The sequence below is a fragment of the Hemicordylus capensis genome, chromosome 4 (genome assembly GCF_027244095.1).
Source record: "Hemicordylus capensis ecotype Gifberg chromosome 4, rHemCap1.1.pri, whole genome shotgun sequence".
Classification (NCBI taxonomy): domain Eukaryota; kingdom Metazoa; phylum Chordata; class Lepidosauria; order Squamata; family Cordylidae; genus Hemicordylus; species Hemicordylus capensis.
In genome coordinates this window covers 233,167,130-233,184,087 of record NC_069660.1, presented here as the reverse complement: position 1 = coordinate 233,184,087, position 16,958 = coordinate 233,167,130, and the positions used below count along the sequence as shown (strand labels likewise).

General features: G+C 41.9%; 1 protein-coding gene across 2 annotated transcripts in view; it reads right to left on the bottom strand.

The window, feature by feature from the left end:
* The window catches only part of LOC128324042 (cadherin-19-like), a 107,714-nt gene extending 90,985 nt beyond the window's left edge, over positions 1-16,729 (bottom strand). For both annotated transcript variants that reach the window (XM_053248146.1, XM_053248147.1), the window contains exon 1: positions 16,539-16,729. The gene's annotated coding sequence lies outside the window, so the exon portion shown is untranslated. The remainder of the gene's footprint in view (positions 1-16,538) is intronic.
* Positions 16,730-16,958: the final 229 nt, after the last annotated feature.

Genomic DNA, 16,958 nt, shown 5'->3' with positions numbered 1-16,958 from the left:
GGTCCCAACTCAAACTTGTTATTTGGTCTTCATTTGAATTGCTGCTTGTGTACATATACTCAGATATCTGTGTATAAATTAGGCTTCTCCACCTAAATGAATGGAATGTATGTGAAAAACCTTTGTGCATTTGTGCATGCTTCCTTGAAAGTAAATTTCACTGAAAAACTTCTGTTAATATGTACTTAGTAGCAGGTTCAACAGTTCTAGTGTTCTTCCAAATATATCTCAGTGAGAGATTCCTCTATTCACTGAAGTTAACTAGAACTATAAATAACTTTATGATTACTGGAATCTAATATGCTCAAAATCCAAACAGTGAAAACTGCAAACCATGGCTATTTAGTGTTTTGTCATGATAAAAATTAGAAAATATTTTCATATGTAACCTTTATTTTATTCATTTTTCTTATAGCTGGAAATTAAATAGGATGGTAATAGTTTTATGCTAGTTTTCACAGAAGAGAGCACACATCATACAACAGTGATACAATATTATCAGTTGGATAATAAAAATTTTAAAATTGGTTATAATTGCACAAAAGTTACCTTATTGTTGACTATCAAGGTAGTTTGGAACAATAACATAGATTCAACTGAATTTGTCAATGAAGACAATGCCTTATAGCTACAAATAGTTTAGGTAAAATCTATTTACCTATTATATAGTTCACCTAAAATCTATTGCTCAGGAAAGATGTCAAATGGGAACATAAATATATAAATAAAACCTTATTATCTTCATGCATATAATTGTCATTCTGCTTTATAAAATCTTAAAACCTATACTAACCCTAACTATGTTCTTATTCAGAGCTGCACAAATTTGGCTGACCAGATGTGATTAGACTACATCTCCCAACACTCCCAGCCACAGTGCCCAATAATCAGGGATGATACGAGTTGTAGTCCAACCACAGCTAGATGGCCAAAGTTCTTGCCCCCCTTTCTTTTTAATAATATATTAGAACCTTCAACTTTATTTCATTCAGAATTGTCATGTTTTTCAGAGCCTTGTCTTGGGAAATCTAATCTCTACATATACCATTTTAAAGAAAGTAACCATGGCTGCATTCACATGTAATGTGGAACCCACAGTCATGCTCCCCCTGCTCTCCCATCCAAATTTGGATGTAATTGGGAGTGTCTTCTTTGCAGTCAGCAAGGTTGCAGAGAGAAGGAGGAGCTGGCTGTGCAGGCTTCCTTCTTGACGAAAGGACAGCTCACAGAGCCAATCATGCTGGAGCTGAGGGAGGAGCTTCTTCCTTAAACTCCGGTGCCAGGGGGATGCAGCCTTAGGTTCTGCATTTGGACATATCACAGGCTACGTAGAACATCGGGTTGTGATGACAAAACTCAGTACAAACCAATGGTTCAGACTAGAGTTCCAGATCTGAACCCTCAGTTTCATTGCAGCACCAAACTCGAATTGCACGCATTCACACTAATGTCCATATAACCATAGGCCCATTCAACTGTGGTTATGTGCAAATGTGACCAATGTTTGCCTTTCTGTCAGTTTCTATTCAACTATTCATGACTTGCCTGAAGCTCATCACACAGATTAAGAACTGAGCACAGTAATATATAGAGAGAGTTCTGTACTTTGACACCCAGATAGTTATGGTGATGCAAAATCTCCCTATAATTTTCACATAACTCGTAGTTCAGTGATCTGAAGCAAGCAAGTATAAAATTTATTCTTTTAAATGCATTTGTTGATTTTCCCCACTGAACACTCTTCTTCTAAAGATAGTGTTAAGTGCAAATAAGATGCTTGTAGTATTGGCTAGATCTCTCCTCCCTCCCCCCACCCCCAGGGCCATTGGAAGCTGCAATGGAACTTGGAAGGATGGAGTGCAGATGAAGCTTGGATAACAGAAGAGCTTTCTTTTACCTTATATCACTTCCCCCAATGTACAGTATTGACTACAGTTATCAATTGATTATATACGACACCCTGCATAGGGATACTTTTTTTCTTATATTCCCATACTCAGTCCTCATACTGAAAACAGATACCTAGGCTGAGCCATGCTTAGGTCTTTGCAGAAAAAATGTTGGGGAGGTAGGATAGGAAAACCTATAGGAAGAAAGGGCAGGGAAGAGTTGTGGGAATATATTTTGTGAAAACGAGCTGAAGAGCTGAATGGATTGCTGTATGGATGGGAACAGGGTTATGTCTTGTCTTTAACTGGAGGGGGATCAGCGGCCAGCCAGCCAGAAAGCCGGGCATGCCAGCGTGGTGGGGGGCAAATGGCGGCGGTGGATGGGCTGGCTGGAGGCGCAAAAGCTCTGTGCCCAGCCCAGCTAGTACAGAATATTGTATTTAATTATCCCACTGAAACTTATGAAGTCTATTGAGTTTGCCTTTCCACCAACTCTAAGGACATCTTTGTATGGAAATAGACAAAAAGTGTGATTTTTATACTTCTGCTGATAAAGCCATCTTCCTATAGCAAGATACTCAAGCGATCTCTTTTCTGGATGTCTTAAAGCATGTGAAGAGAAAGCCATCTGAACACAAGCTTCCTGTGTTGGTGTTTCCATATAGCATGGAAAGCTACTCTAGAAACAGATTCTCTGTTTTGCAGCAGTATGCCTCTAATTAGCAGATGTTAGGACAAGCAACAAGGGATCTCTTAGGTCTTGCTTGCTTCTGAGCTTCCCAATTACTTCTAGTTAGTGTGGCTGGAGACAGCATGCTGGATTAGATGGGCCTTTGGTTTACTGCAAGCGGGAATTCTTATTTGTTGACATTCTTAATTTTGCTGATTTTTAATGGAGTTTTTGAGTTCTTGTCTGATCTCATCTTAATATTACCAAGAAGTATACTATTTACATGCATCATCACTTATCTTAGTCAATTCAAGAGCATCTTATTTGCTCTCTTTAGCATATTTGTGTGTGCGCACACTGGAAGCTGAGCAATCAGCACAGTTTATCTCTGCCTGACATTTACAAATGCTGTTCACGCATTTCATGGGTCAGTTTCTTTATAAAAATGGCCAGGTATTCCAGCTATTTAATGATCTGGCATTTGAATCCAATTCAATTTATATGTTAAACGTGATGTAAGGGGGGGGAAAGTTTCCTTCGACTTGGACTTGATTGCTAGCCTTTCATTTTCCAATGTACAGCTTTGGAGATCATATAGAAACCAATATGCATTTTATGTAAGTATCAGGCTGGGACCATTTATGTCTTCAGTGATGAGAAGCGAGACCATTATTCCCATATGCACTCTAGCCAAATGATAGGCAGTGGAGGTGATGGGGGAATAGCAGCTTTTGCCCCTAGATGGTTACAGTCTTTGTTGAACAGAGAATAAAAGGCTTCCAAGTAAACATGTTTAGGGCTGAGATAAGCCGTACTGAAGATCAAGTGCAAAAAGGCTGGCTCTAATTGTTTGACTTACATGACCTCTGTAGAGATTTGGAGCTACTCCCAGGGTTCAGAGTACAGTCAGTGAAACAATTTGCAATACACAGATCACTAGTTATTCTCTTCCAAACATGAATGGAACACTGATGGACAAGAAAAGAAGATTAGATTTTAAATTACAGCCTGGGTTCCCTGCTGGATCTTGAAGAGTTAATTTGCAGCTCTGTGTATAAAACTTTAAAACTTGAGCTATAAATGAACTCTTCATGGGCTTTTGGACTGTGTGTTAAAGTCTGGTTTAAAGCAGGACTTTTGGACGGTGCTTTAGAGCAGGGATCCTCAACGTTGGGCCCCCAGATGTTCTTGGACTTCAGCTGCCATAATCCCCAGCCAAAGGCCACTGGGCCTGGAATTATGGGAGTTGAAGTCCAAGAACATCTGGGAGCCCAACGTTGAGGATCCCTGCTTTAGAGTATGGTTTCCATTTTTAAAAAAGGCAAATTCCATGCTAGGGATCATTAGGAAGGGGATTGAAAATAAAACGGCTAACGTTATAATGCCCTTATACAAAACCATGGTGCGACCACACTTGGAGTACTGCATACAATTCTGGTCACCACATCTCTAAAAGGACATTGTAGAACTGGAGAAGGTACAGAAGAGGGCAACCAAGATGATCAAGGGCCTAGAGCACCTTTCTTACGAGGCAAGACTACAACACCTGGGGCTTTTTAGTTTAGAAAAAAGATGACTGCTGGGAGAAATGATAGAGGTCTATAAAATCATGCATGGCGTGGAGAAAGTGGAGAGAGAGAGATTCTTTTCCCTCTCACACAACACTAGAACCAGGGGTCACTCCATGAAATTGATTGCCAGGAGGTCTAAGACCAACAAACGGAAGTACTTTTTCACACAACGTGTGATCCACTTGTGGAACTCTCTGCCACAGGATGTGGTGATGACCAACAACCTGTATGGTTTTAAGAGGGGTTTGGATGACTTCATGGAGGAGAGGTCTATCAATGGCTACTAGTCAGAGGGCTGTGGGCCACCTCCAGCCTCAAGGGTGTGCCTCTGAGTACCAGTTGCAGGGGAGTAATGGCAGGAGAGAGGGCACGCCCTCAACTCCTGCCTGTGGCTTCCAGCGGCATCTGGTGGGCCACTGTGCGAAACAGGATGCTGGACTAGATGGGCCTTGAGCCTGATCCAGCAGGGCTGTTCTTATGTTCTTATGTTCCTGGCCCAAGGTTCCCTTCCCAGGGGAAAGGTGTTCAACAGTTTATACTAGTAGAGGGCACAGAGTTGTAGAAATTCTCCACAATTCTGCACAGTAAGGTAGAAATCATGAATCTACCCCTTTGCAAAGTATGTCTCTTTCCTATGTCTCTATGTCGCATAAGAACTTAATTACAGCCCTGCCAGATCAGGTCCAAGGCCCATCTAGTCCAGGATTCTGTTTCACACAACGGCCCACCAGATGCCACTGGAAGCCTACAGGCAAGATGTGAGAGCTTTCCATCTCTCCTGCTGTTTCACCCCTGCAACTGGTATTTAGAGGCATCTTGCCTCTGAGGTTGGAGGTGACCTAAAGCCCTCAGACTAATAGTCATTGATAGACCTGCTCTCCATGAATTTATCTAAACCCCTCTTAAAGCCATCCAGAGGCATGACATCTCTGCCACCTCCTAACTTGTTCTTTTCCCTGTTATTGTGCCACCTCTTAGAGGCCAGGTGCTTCACAGTTGCATAGGAATGTCCTTGCAAACTGAGCACATAACTATTGTTCTTCAAGCAGGAATGGGTTTTAATGTTGAGGAGTCTACTCCATGCTCTTTTTTTTTTTAGCAAGCTTAAAATATTAGAATGTCGATCTGGAGAATTTTCAAATTAGACTTCATTCAGGACTCTCTCTCAAAAGCTCTCTCTTCACACAAGCTACACCTAGTCAGGCAGTCATGAAATCTTTGGTAGGTCTTACTTCAGGGACTTATTCCTATCCAGGTAGGGCTGCCATATGGAAAAGTGGAAGGTCTCCTGTACTTTTAGGAAACATACAGAAGAAGGAATTTCAGTGACTGTAGCAGCGAGGAAGTAACTTGCCTAGGGAGCAAGAGGTTGCTGGTATGTTTCCCAGACTATGGGAAATACCTATATTGGGCAGCAGCAATATAGGAAGATGCTGAAAGGCATCACCTCATACTGCACGGGAGGTGGCAATGGTAAAGCCCTCCTTTATTCTACCAAAGACAACCAGAGGGCTCTGTGGTCACCAGTAGTTGACACCGACTTGATGACACAACTTTACTTTAGTTTGTCATGCAGAGGGAAGAAAAGTTACACCTGCTGAAATTCCCTCTTATATGCAAGGCACAGGAGAACTATTCTCTCCTTCCATATGGCAGTCCTATACCTAAATCATACTTCACTTTAAGTGTGTGTGTGTGTGTGTGTGTGTGTGTGTGTGTGTGTGTGTGTGTGTGAGAGAGAGAGAGAGAGAGAGAGAGAGAGAGAGAGAGAGAGAGAGAGATCTTTAGGGTATTTTAAGCCACATTATTATTGTGTTAAATTTGGACAGAATTGTGTTTTGCAGCTTAAAGTAGGGGTGTGTACAGAATTGGCTGGTTCAGTTCGAATCTGGTCTTGATTTGAACCAACTCGGCCTGGTCCAGTTCCAGCCAAATTGAGTCTGGTCTGGTTCAGCCATTGATCCGGGATGAACTAGTTTGATTTTTCCAGTGGGAGACGGTGAGGCAGCCACGGAGGAGGCGGAGGACCAGGCTGCTCTTCAAGAGGCTGGCGGGGTGTGTGTGTGTGTGTGTGTGTGTGTGTGTGTGTTTGGTCGATCCCACACCTCCACAGCTGCTGTCTCCGTCACTGCCATGGCTACCTCTGTCACCACTGCATCCACCACCATTGCCACCCCCCACCAGAAAAATCAAGGTATTAAGTACCCTTTCTCTTACCCCCTGTCTTACTATAGGGAATTCTCCCATACTTTTAAGGGGAATCCTCACCCGATTTGCCTTTACATGTATATCCCCAAACCAGTCCGGTCCAGTTCTTTTAGAACCTGGGCCCGTCCCGTTCAAACTCAGAGCAGCCGAAGCAGGCCGGTTTGATTCAAATTGCAGTTTGGATCTAGCTGACTTGCACATCCCTAGCTTAAAGCGTATCAAAAGGTTGTTTGCAAAATTTAATCAATAACTAACAAAGGTGGGGCAATTTCACCAATCCATCGGAAAACAAAGAGTAATCATTTTGAGAAATTCATGGAATGCCAACAGCTATGACCCAAGAAATCTAAATTGATCTTCTATGTTCAGGGAGAGTATAGCAGATAAAAAAGACAAGGGGGGAAGCATTACAATGTACTCCACACTATTGTCACAATTTGAAAAAACTGGTGCTCACAGTAAATTCAAACTAAAGAATGACACAGGGACTCAGTGGGAAGGGGGAGGGATAAGAACACTTTGCCACATTAGCACAGTGATTTTACATCAGCGTATAATGCTGTTCTCTAAAGAATCAACACAGTTTCTGCTTCATTTATAATGAAAATTTACTTCATAGTTTCTTCTTTCCCAGAAAGAAAATAGCTTATCAACTCAAAGATATAAATTGGGTTCAGAAGAGTAGTGCCAAGTGCCTTTCAGATAGTTATCAATGCCAACATGCAGTAGCTAATTTTAAAAAGGAATTACAAGTGCCCCTTCATATCCTTTAATCTTACATTACTAAGTCTATATATTCATCATGAATATGCAGCATTGAAATAAATAAGATAAGTTAATAAGACTAACTTAACTAATTAATTTCAGTGGGTCATAGTCTGGCTCCTACCTCATGCTCTTTTAATAAAGTTATGGTATTACTCAATAACTAACAAAGGTGGAACAATTTCATCAGTCCATCAGAAATCCATCTCTCTGTTTGCCTGCTGTCTGCAAAATACTACATCTTCAAATGTGTGAGCCTCTGAGCATACATTGCTGCATTAACACATAATGCCATGGAGCAGAGGTTGGAATTTGTTTATGTCCAAATGCATGAAACAGCAGTTTCACATCAAAAGTGACCTCTGGTTTCTCTTGCCAAACTCCAGCTTGAACCTCCAGTTTGTAGTGAGTCTCACTGCTCCTGCCTGAGGTTTGAAGACAGCAGCTTTAAATCCAAATGCAGATGCCAATATAACCACAGTTTTGTGCTGTTTCTGCAACCAAAATAATAGAGAAGGCAGCCCAGACCCTCCCAGGAACGTGCCCACTCCATGCCTGACACACTTCTTGCTGGCTGCCTCTCTGAGCATTTGCCCTGTCCCCTGTCTTCACACTCCTCAAGCCATTGCCCAGCAACAGGGATGTCACATTATCTTATCCCAAGCTTCTAAGCCTATCAAAGGGAGAAGTCACATTGGGGAACAATGCTTTCCACTGTATCTCTTATCACCCCTTTGGCAATCAGAAGAGAAAGGGGGAAGAAGTATGTTCACAATTATATGTGGTCACGGTAGCACCATAAACTGGGCATCCGATTAGATCACTGCAGAGATAAAACATCGAAGGGCAGACATACCCGGGGTAGGGTCTAAAAGGCGGTCCCACCCAGGAATTATTGGATGGCTTTGCTCTATTTTTTGTACAATAAAGTTGGAGAAGTGGGCCCCAGCCCCTTCCCCTTGGGGAAAAGCATGATGTTTGTGGTGTTGCTCATGAGAAAAACCACCCAGCAAAAGCAGTATTGCTTCCAGTCAATGGAGAGATTATTCCTGTGTGATGGTGATGGAGGCTGAGCCGACCACTCTCTCATGGGAGTGATAGCCTATTGAGACATGCATGTGGGCCAGCAGCTGTCACCCAGCCTGGTTGCTCAACACAAGCAAGCCATAGGGACGGGTACCCTAGCAACATCTCTCCCTCTCTTGGCGACGGCCACAATGAAACAGTTCAAGCAGTCCCTCTGCCTTTCTGCTCATCCATCGGCATATATCCATGTTTGGTTTTCCCCAGTATGGCCACCCTACTTTCCTGGTGTCGCTGATATCTGGACTCCCTTCTCCTGTGTTTCCCCATGGCAGCTGATCTGCATACAACACAATGCCAGTCTAAGCCCAGGAAATTTGAATTAGAATAAAGATATATACCAGTTTTTCCCTAGATTGCCCATCTGGTACCGCCCAGACACATGGAGTGGTCACTGGTCACTCTCCTTGAGAGTATGAAAGGGTTGCCTGGAGAGGATGGGGTCATGGTGTACAAGTTATATTATTTACCAGAGAGAATGGGGGTTCCACACAAGCAGGGGCCCCTTGATTTGGATGGCCTAACTCATGAAAGCACAGTTTGATAGAGGCCCCAAACTCACTGAGCCTCTGAACACCCCCCCCCCCCCAGTGGACTGGCCCTCTTATGAGAGGGCTAATCCCTGGTTGGCAAGCTGACATGGGGGCAGGAGTGTGTTTGGGTGTTCCTGGAGTGTTTTGCTGGGGTCTGCCATTGTAAGAGCATCCTTTGCCCTCCCTCATATACATATTCCCTCCTCGTAAGTCATCACGATTCCTTCCCAGAGATCAGAAAAATAATGTCTCTTTGCATCTCCCCGTTACCAGTAATTGTGATTGGGCAAGACCTTTTGGCTGTGAGGCTCTTATGAGGGTTAGGGTTATAGCGATGCAATTGCAGTCAGGAGAAGGGCTTAAATACCATTTAAAGGTACAGTTTGATGGTTCAGCTGGTACAGTTTGCCTTTATATGTGTGAATGCGGCCATAGAGTTCTTATGTTTTCAATAGAGGTTATGAAAGAAAGCTAGGAATAGCACTTAGCAATAGCAATAGCAATAGCACTTACATTTATTTACCGCTCTATAGCTGGAAGCTCTCTAAGCAGTTTACAATGATTTAGCATATTGCCCCCCAACATTCTAGGTACTCATTTTACTGACCTCGGAAGGATGGAAGGCTGAGTCAACCTTGAGCCCCTTGGTCAGGATCGAACTTGCAACCTTCTGGTTACAGGGCGGCAGTTTTACCACTGCGCCACCAGGGGCTCACTCAATCAGAATAGGCTTCTGATTAATGGTACTATAGTGTTCTTGCTGTAGATGATGTCCTCCTACACCAAGCAGGGGACCTTTTGGCATTTTAAAAATATTAAAGCTTCATCCTCACCCTGTGGGATGCAGCAAATAGTATCAGAATGAAGTGGACAGAAATCCATCCATAATACACTGATCGAAGAAGCAGTTGCACTAGCAGAACTTTTGTCTGAACATGCAGTACACTTGTAGCTATGGTTGCAACATCGTATTTCTGTTTAAGGTAAAAAGTTATTGGGTTCAGACCGGACAATCCATTTCATCTGTTCAATTTCTGCTGGCACATTTTTATATAGATTGTGGAATTTTTAGGAACCACTATCCCTTGTGCAGAAGCAGCAAACAGAAATCCAATAGGTACATCTACAAGTAACTGAGAAAGCTGCTACATGAATAAAATCTGCATAATTAACACTGAAAATATTACAATTTGTATTGCAGAACACCAATTTTCTTAGCAAATATTCACTTTAGATCAACAGAACCAAAGTGTTCAATATAAAGGGAATTTCTATCTTGCTGCTCGCAGTGGGTAAAAAAATTAATTCTACATCTGTTGCAGAAAAAATATTCCTTTTATATGAAGAGCAGAAGACATGAAGGGAATATATATGCAAGACCAATTTTGCTGCACACTGTTGGCACATCTACTTGCAAAAGCAAGCAGGCAAAATTCCAAATCAATGCATTGCAAGGCAAAGTAAAGGTCTACAGAGTAGAGAACAGTATTTTCCAAATATCTTTATGCAGGCCTATGCATGTCGGCACTGAATTCTGTGCATGATCTTGTGTAAACCTATACATGGCTATTTGAAAATAAGTCCCATTGAGTTCAGTGAGGTTTTCTCCTGTGTAAATTTGCATATAGAACCACAGCCTCAGTCATGAAAATGCTGCTCAAAAAGGGATTATTGGGCTTTACAAAGGCCTTTTTTGCAAAGTGATTCATTCAGCCTTTAGTCTAGACCTGCTGCTGTTCCAGTTAGATGTAAGGCCAAATAATATCAATGGTTGTTCCATGAATTCCTGAGGGACAGAGGCAGGGCAGATGAAAAAGTGAACCTTCTCATCTGGGGCCCCTTGTGACCCCTGATCCTATGCCAAATTATTCATTAAAATGCAACTAAAATCAATGGGCTTCCCTCTCAGTAAATTTCTGTGCAAAAAGAAAAGAAAACCCTGATGGTCACAAGGCCTGAGCTGGACTTCACAAGACTCACCAGGAAAGGTGTATGGGGAAGGTCCTTCCTGAAGGAGTGGGGGGGAACAGGAAAAGATGGTGAATGGGGGGATCCCCCCAAAGAGAATGAACTATACACAACTTCTTAACTTTACAAATTCCAGCCTGCGACATAGTCTCATTCTCTTTCAGTTATTTTCAGAATAGAAAAAGTCACTCTCATCAATATCTGCCAGTTCTTCTCCCTCCCAACTTGGTTCTCATAATCTTGACCTATCAGCACTGCAGTGTGTTATGCCCCTGATATAATGGGAACTCCAAAGCTTAAGTGAGATGCTTTGAATTTATCTGGACCCATTTCAAACTGGTTTTTGGGCAGGCGATGGGGCTGAGATGGCTTTGGTCAGCCTGTACGGATGATTTCCAGTTAGGAACATGATAAGCTTTCTTTCTTTCTTTCTTTCTTTCTTTCTTTCTTTCTTTCTTTCTTTCTTTCTTTCTTTCTTTCTTTCTTTTTCTTTCTTTCTTTCAATCTTATCCCCCACCAAACACACACACCACACATCCCATGGTATGCTTATTCAATATCTCTCTCCTGTAATGGAGATCTCACCAGTGTTCTCTCTATTTTTTCCCCCATCTGTGTGAGGAATGAGTTTTGTCCTGGGTGGCAGCATCACAGCAATGTGTATGCTCATGTATTCAGAATGGGGCCTTCCTGATTCAACCTGAGCAGGATATAAAATTAACTGAGTGGCCATCCAAAAATGTGTTTGTGCATGCACACACATGTACATGCTTAGAGGGAACACTGGCCCTCACATGACCTCCCCTGGCCACAAGTAAATGGCAATAGGCAAAAAAACTCTCAAGCTGGTAATTAGTCCTTCAGGATTATGTAATCAAGTTCTCATTCTGTTTTTTGTGAGATGACATCTATTGTCTTCCACCCCTCTTAGTTATAGCTGTTAACTGCAGCAACCAAAGTAAAATACCAGGGAATATAGAACCGCCCTGAGCCATTTTTAGAAGGGTGGTATATAAATCAAATAAATAAAAACAAAATTAACATTGATAAACTCACATTCATATGATGACCGCAATATGAGCAGCATTTAGTGTAGGGAATGATAAACTATAAATGATTGCATGAATTATTTGGAAATCTGCAAAGATATCCGTTATACAGGCATAGTAGTGCTGACCATGCAAATGGTATCCCAGAAAGCTGGAAGGGGTGGCGGAGAGCAGGTAAGCACCTGCTCTCTGTCTTCTTAAAATTCCCTTTCTAATTTCCCTCAGACTGCTAAAACCATGCTTTGAACCACGGTTCAGGCATATCCCTTGTGGCGGCTGATGGAGGCTGGGTCAGAGGAGCAGAGTAAAAGGTGAGGTATACATTTAAAGCTGGTAAAAGTTGCTGCTGCCATTGCCATTACCAGGCACACCTTTTGCTTACTTTAAGCAAAGCATAGTCATGATGGGTGGTAATTATTACACTTCAGAGAAGAACAGGTAACACCGCCATCTAGCACCCCATGCTGGTAACCAACCCCTTACCCGACCTGTACTGCTGCAGTGGCCAGCTGAGAAGTGGGGGCAAAGCACACAGTTGGCTGCCCATGTGGGGAGGGAACTTTTACCAGGGTGGAGGGAACATTTTCTTCTCCACCCCCACCAACCTCCACCAGCCACCACTGGCAAGAATGCAAAAACCTTTGTGTGTCTAAGGTGTAAAACAGCTGTGAACATCCATATTTGATCACTGCAATGTGAATTCTGTCTTTCATGTGTCACAGATCTACACAGCTGTACTCAGAGTTGTCTGAAATCCAATTGAATCAGCCTTCCAGTCACATGGAGCTTATTTGCACTGCAGCACTTTATTTGTTTACATTTAATTACTGTGCACTTGATGCTGCTGATAAAGTGCACCAACTCAACAGGAAAATATCACCTTCAGAATAAGGCAATATGCATATTTTGCCTGTAGGGTTATATATTCAATGGCCCAGTTGCCCACGAAAGGCATGCTCAGCTTTATTTTGAAAAGTAAATCTTGAAAAACGTCTGCATAATTTGGCAAAAATTTACACACTTTTAACTTCCACTGATTTCAGTGTGTGTGAGTTAAGCAAGTTCTCTAACAGAAGAGAGAACTAACCATAATCCTGTGTGAACCAGCCTCAGCGTTAATGACAAAGCAAGTGGTCTTCATGCATGTGTGAACTTGGTTTTAGTGAATGAAATGAATGGACCAAGAATAGGAACATAATACAGGCAGTTATGTTCTTGTACTCTAGCTGTCTCTTAATTATTGGTAAAACAAAAAAAAATTCTCTCTAAATCAGTTGCCTCAAACTGAACACCTGGTATTCTATATGTTACTTCAACTGTTTAAATTCTTAAATTGTCAATGCCCTTTTAAAATAATGTAAGACATTCACCTGCCTAAAAGGTGCAAGAGTTTTAAAGTAGAAAAGAAACCTAAAGATAGGAAAAAATTGTTGGTTCTTTAACTCCTGGTGTTTTGATCTTCCTCAAAGTAAAAGTCATTTTATTTGATGGGGCTATGACCATTTCTTCCGCTTTAGACACTTTGGGAAACAGAATTCCATTTTTCATCCTACCTGAAAAACATATTGTAGCTGAAATAATCTCATGGTGTCAAAGAGATAAAATAAAAACCTTTCATCTTTCAAAATCCAAATGAAAACTATTTGCTCTTATATAGAAAGTCAAGAGCTACTGTTTTAGGGTGAAGTATTCCATTTTAGACTTGCTTTCTATGACCAGGGTTAAGTTGTCACTGGAAGTTTTTAGGCCTCAGATTCCAGTTAGAGTGTTGTGTTTCTCCTTGTGATGGGGCACAATAAAGAGATGCACACTGCACTTCTTTGAACATACTACATTGTATTTATGGAGTAAACCTTTCCACAACTTCATGGAAATAACCATCAAAGAGTAACCAAAGCAAATCATGGCTTTATAGAGGTAGCAAATAATGGCTTTATAGATCAAGGATGACTTATCTATGTAATAACTCATGGGGGTTTGGTTGGAAGCCTCCTGATGCATTTCTCCCTCATTCCCTTATTGGGCCTAGGTTTGGTGATCCCCAGGCCAGGAGCTCCGTAATGGAGTATTCTGTGTGACAGGATCCAAGTCAATCTGCAGCCATACCAGCTGGCAGATAGACTCAGTCCTTTCAGGGGAGGGGTGCATCTTTCAAGGCTGCCCAACTCCAAAACGACAACATCCAATACGCTGCTGCTATCTCTAAGGCTCCCAGGCCCCTCCCCCAGCTTAAAACCCCTGAAACTAAACATTTTATCCAGTCAAATTGTAACAAATGATAAAGTCAGAAACAGGCAGGTTCTCGCAATAAAAAACAAAGCTTACTGGCAAATTATAGTAAATCATTCCAATCTATTATTGTACTGAATATTATCCTAGAATGATGTGCACTCCAAAATATATTTCAAGTTGAATATATTGGCATGCTCTAGTGCAGTTCACATTTACATCAATGCATTGCTGCTTCCCCCAGCGTGTGGAGCACATCCAATGGGAGAGGTGGGTTTGTGCCTGGCCTTGAGAAAGACTGGACACATCGGTGGTCAACAGGGGGCAGGAACAGTAGTCAACTCAGTAGGTTGGCCTTGTGTGACCAGCAACATGATTTCATGTATCTTGGCACCCACTCACCCATCCTTACCAGTGGGTGACAGCTGGTTTCCAATGATGGAGCTGGGTAGGATCACCCCCCCCCACTTCATTGGCTTGTTCTTTGCCTACACACTAATGTTTGAGGTTTTCTCCTTAGGTGCGGTGCCTTTAAATAGGTTAGCACCGATGTTGGTAGGTGCGTGGAGGTTCAGGGTAACTCGTGTGCCTTATCGGTGAGGCACCTTTGTGGTGAAGCGGATTTCCATGGAAAAGCACCTGAGAGTTATGTGGCCTGGGGAACTGGAAATGTAGCCCCTTTGGGAAGCTGCCCATCTCAGCCATTCAGAGCCTTGGGACATGAAGGGTGGTGATGTAGGCAGCCCTCCCTCAACACAGATTACTAAGTGGTAAGGAGGAAGCTGGAGGTCAGATGACTGCTAGCAACTACTAAGCCTGGCTGATTCACCTAGCAATGGGAAAATAGCCATCTTCAGGAGGTTAGATCCCATGAGGCGAGGAGTTGTCCCCCTCAGATTAGGGAAGTTAGAAATGTGGCCCCATTGCATATTTATAAGATTGTTAATAAACCGTGGCCCTAGCTTACTCCATTACATGTGTTCTGTTTTTTATTGGGATCTTGTTGAAAATACTTCCAGATGCTCCATATATACCTTGAGACATTTTCTGCGGGTCTTGTTTCATGCAAGACATTATGCTGCGACATATAAAGAAAGCCAGCAATATTCCTGAAGTTTTAACAGTGTCTTTCTTAATAGTGCTTTCCTAAAGGAAAGTGATGGTACATCCTCACGGCATGCTGTACTGTTAACAGCATGAATGGCTTTTAAACAAAAAAGCAGTGACCAATCTCACATCTGCAATTTATTAACAACCACAGGTTTTGAAGTCTTGGGTATCTGATTATCATACATGAAGTTATAAACCAAAATGAAGCAGAGAATAGGAATTTCTGAACTTGACAGTTTTCACTCTCTGCAACAGTCCCAAAATTAAATAAAACATCAGTGAATGACAAAACAAAACAAAACCATCTACTGCTCCTGTGCACGCCTCCTTAGTGACTTCAGTGAAACTGGCTTCCAAGTCAGTGTGCCTAGGAGTGTAGCCTAAATTAAGTGAGTTTAATATTCAACATTTAAACAATTTTTAAAAATAGAAATATATGAATACAACAAATATTTATATACTGCTTTTCAATAGAAGACGAAAATTTTCAAGATTTTGACACACATATCATGCTTACGGTGGAGTAACCATAGTCAGCTCTCATAATCCCTTCTCAGGCACAAAGTTCAAAACACAGCCATTGATTGCCATTTCTGTTTGGAACATAGGAAGCTGCCTTATACCGAGTCCTTATACCGAGTCAGACCATTCATCCATCTAGCTCAGTATTGTCTATACAGACTGGCTGCAGCTTCTCAAAGGTTGCAGACAGGAGTCTCTCCCAGCCCTGTCTTGGAGATGCCAGGGAGGGAACTTGGAACCTTCTACATGCAAGCATGGAGGTCCTCTTCCCAGAGCAGCCCTATCCTCCTAAGGAGAATATTTTACAGTGCTCACATGTCTCCCATTCAAATACAAACCATGGCAGACCCTGCCTAGCAAAGGTGACAATTCATGCTTACTACCACAGACCAGGATCCCTATTATAATCTCTTGTTAAAGTGGTTTTCCGTCTTTTTTGGGGGGGGTAGATTTCCCAAAATCTGCAAAAGCAAAGTGAGCAGATATTACAGCGGGACCGAAAATGTGAGTGAACAACACCGGAGCTGTCTCAGACAATCTTCCACTTTAAATAGACAGATGATAGATAGATAGATAGATAGATAGATAGATAGATAGATAGATAGATAGATAGATAGATTCCAGGCTGGGTGGGTGGACTTGGTTAGGGTTCTACTTCTCAGTCTAAACTAATATATCAAATTGTTTAGAGAGAAAATAAATGACAGAAGGATTGTAAACTACTTTGTAGACTGAAAAGTACTAGAGAAATAAACAACAGTTTTAAAAGATTTGCACTCCAGTTCCACACATCTACTCAAAAATAAATTCATCATCTATAACAATGGACGCCAACCAAATAAATGTGTGGGTCTTTCAAGAGGCCCCATTCAAAAATAGTTTAGATTTCTTTTATTAAAGCTAGCACATTTGTTTTAAAAAAGAAAGGTATTGAAACTTACCTGTGTGCCCACCAGACCCTCCTAGCTTTAGATAAAAAATACAGAAATTGGTTTATACATCGGATGAAAGGCAAACTTCTTTTGACTTTCAGAGCCTTCTGAAAGCTTTTGGAAAATACAATTTCCTGCCAGTAAAAGGCACTTATGCTTTTGGGTTTGAAAACTCACAGTATGTAGCTGCTTAGCTTACTGCTTGCTATTTTGGTTGTTCTGAGTAAAACACAGACCCTTTTGTGCAAAACATCATAAAGCTCTTCTGAAGTTCAGGCTGAATCCAGAATTAAAATGCAGCAAGATGGCCCTAGTGAGCAAAATAGAAACTGACTTTCTCTCTCTCTTATTGCACACCCCCCTCCCACAACAACAAGGGAAAAAGAAATACTTATTGGCAAGCACCAGAGGTGGCATAGAGACAATTCA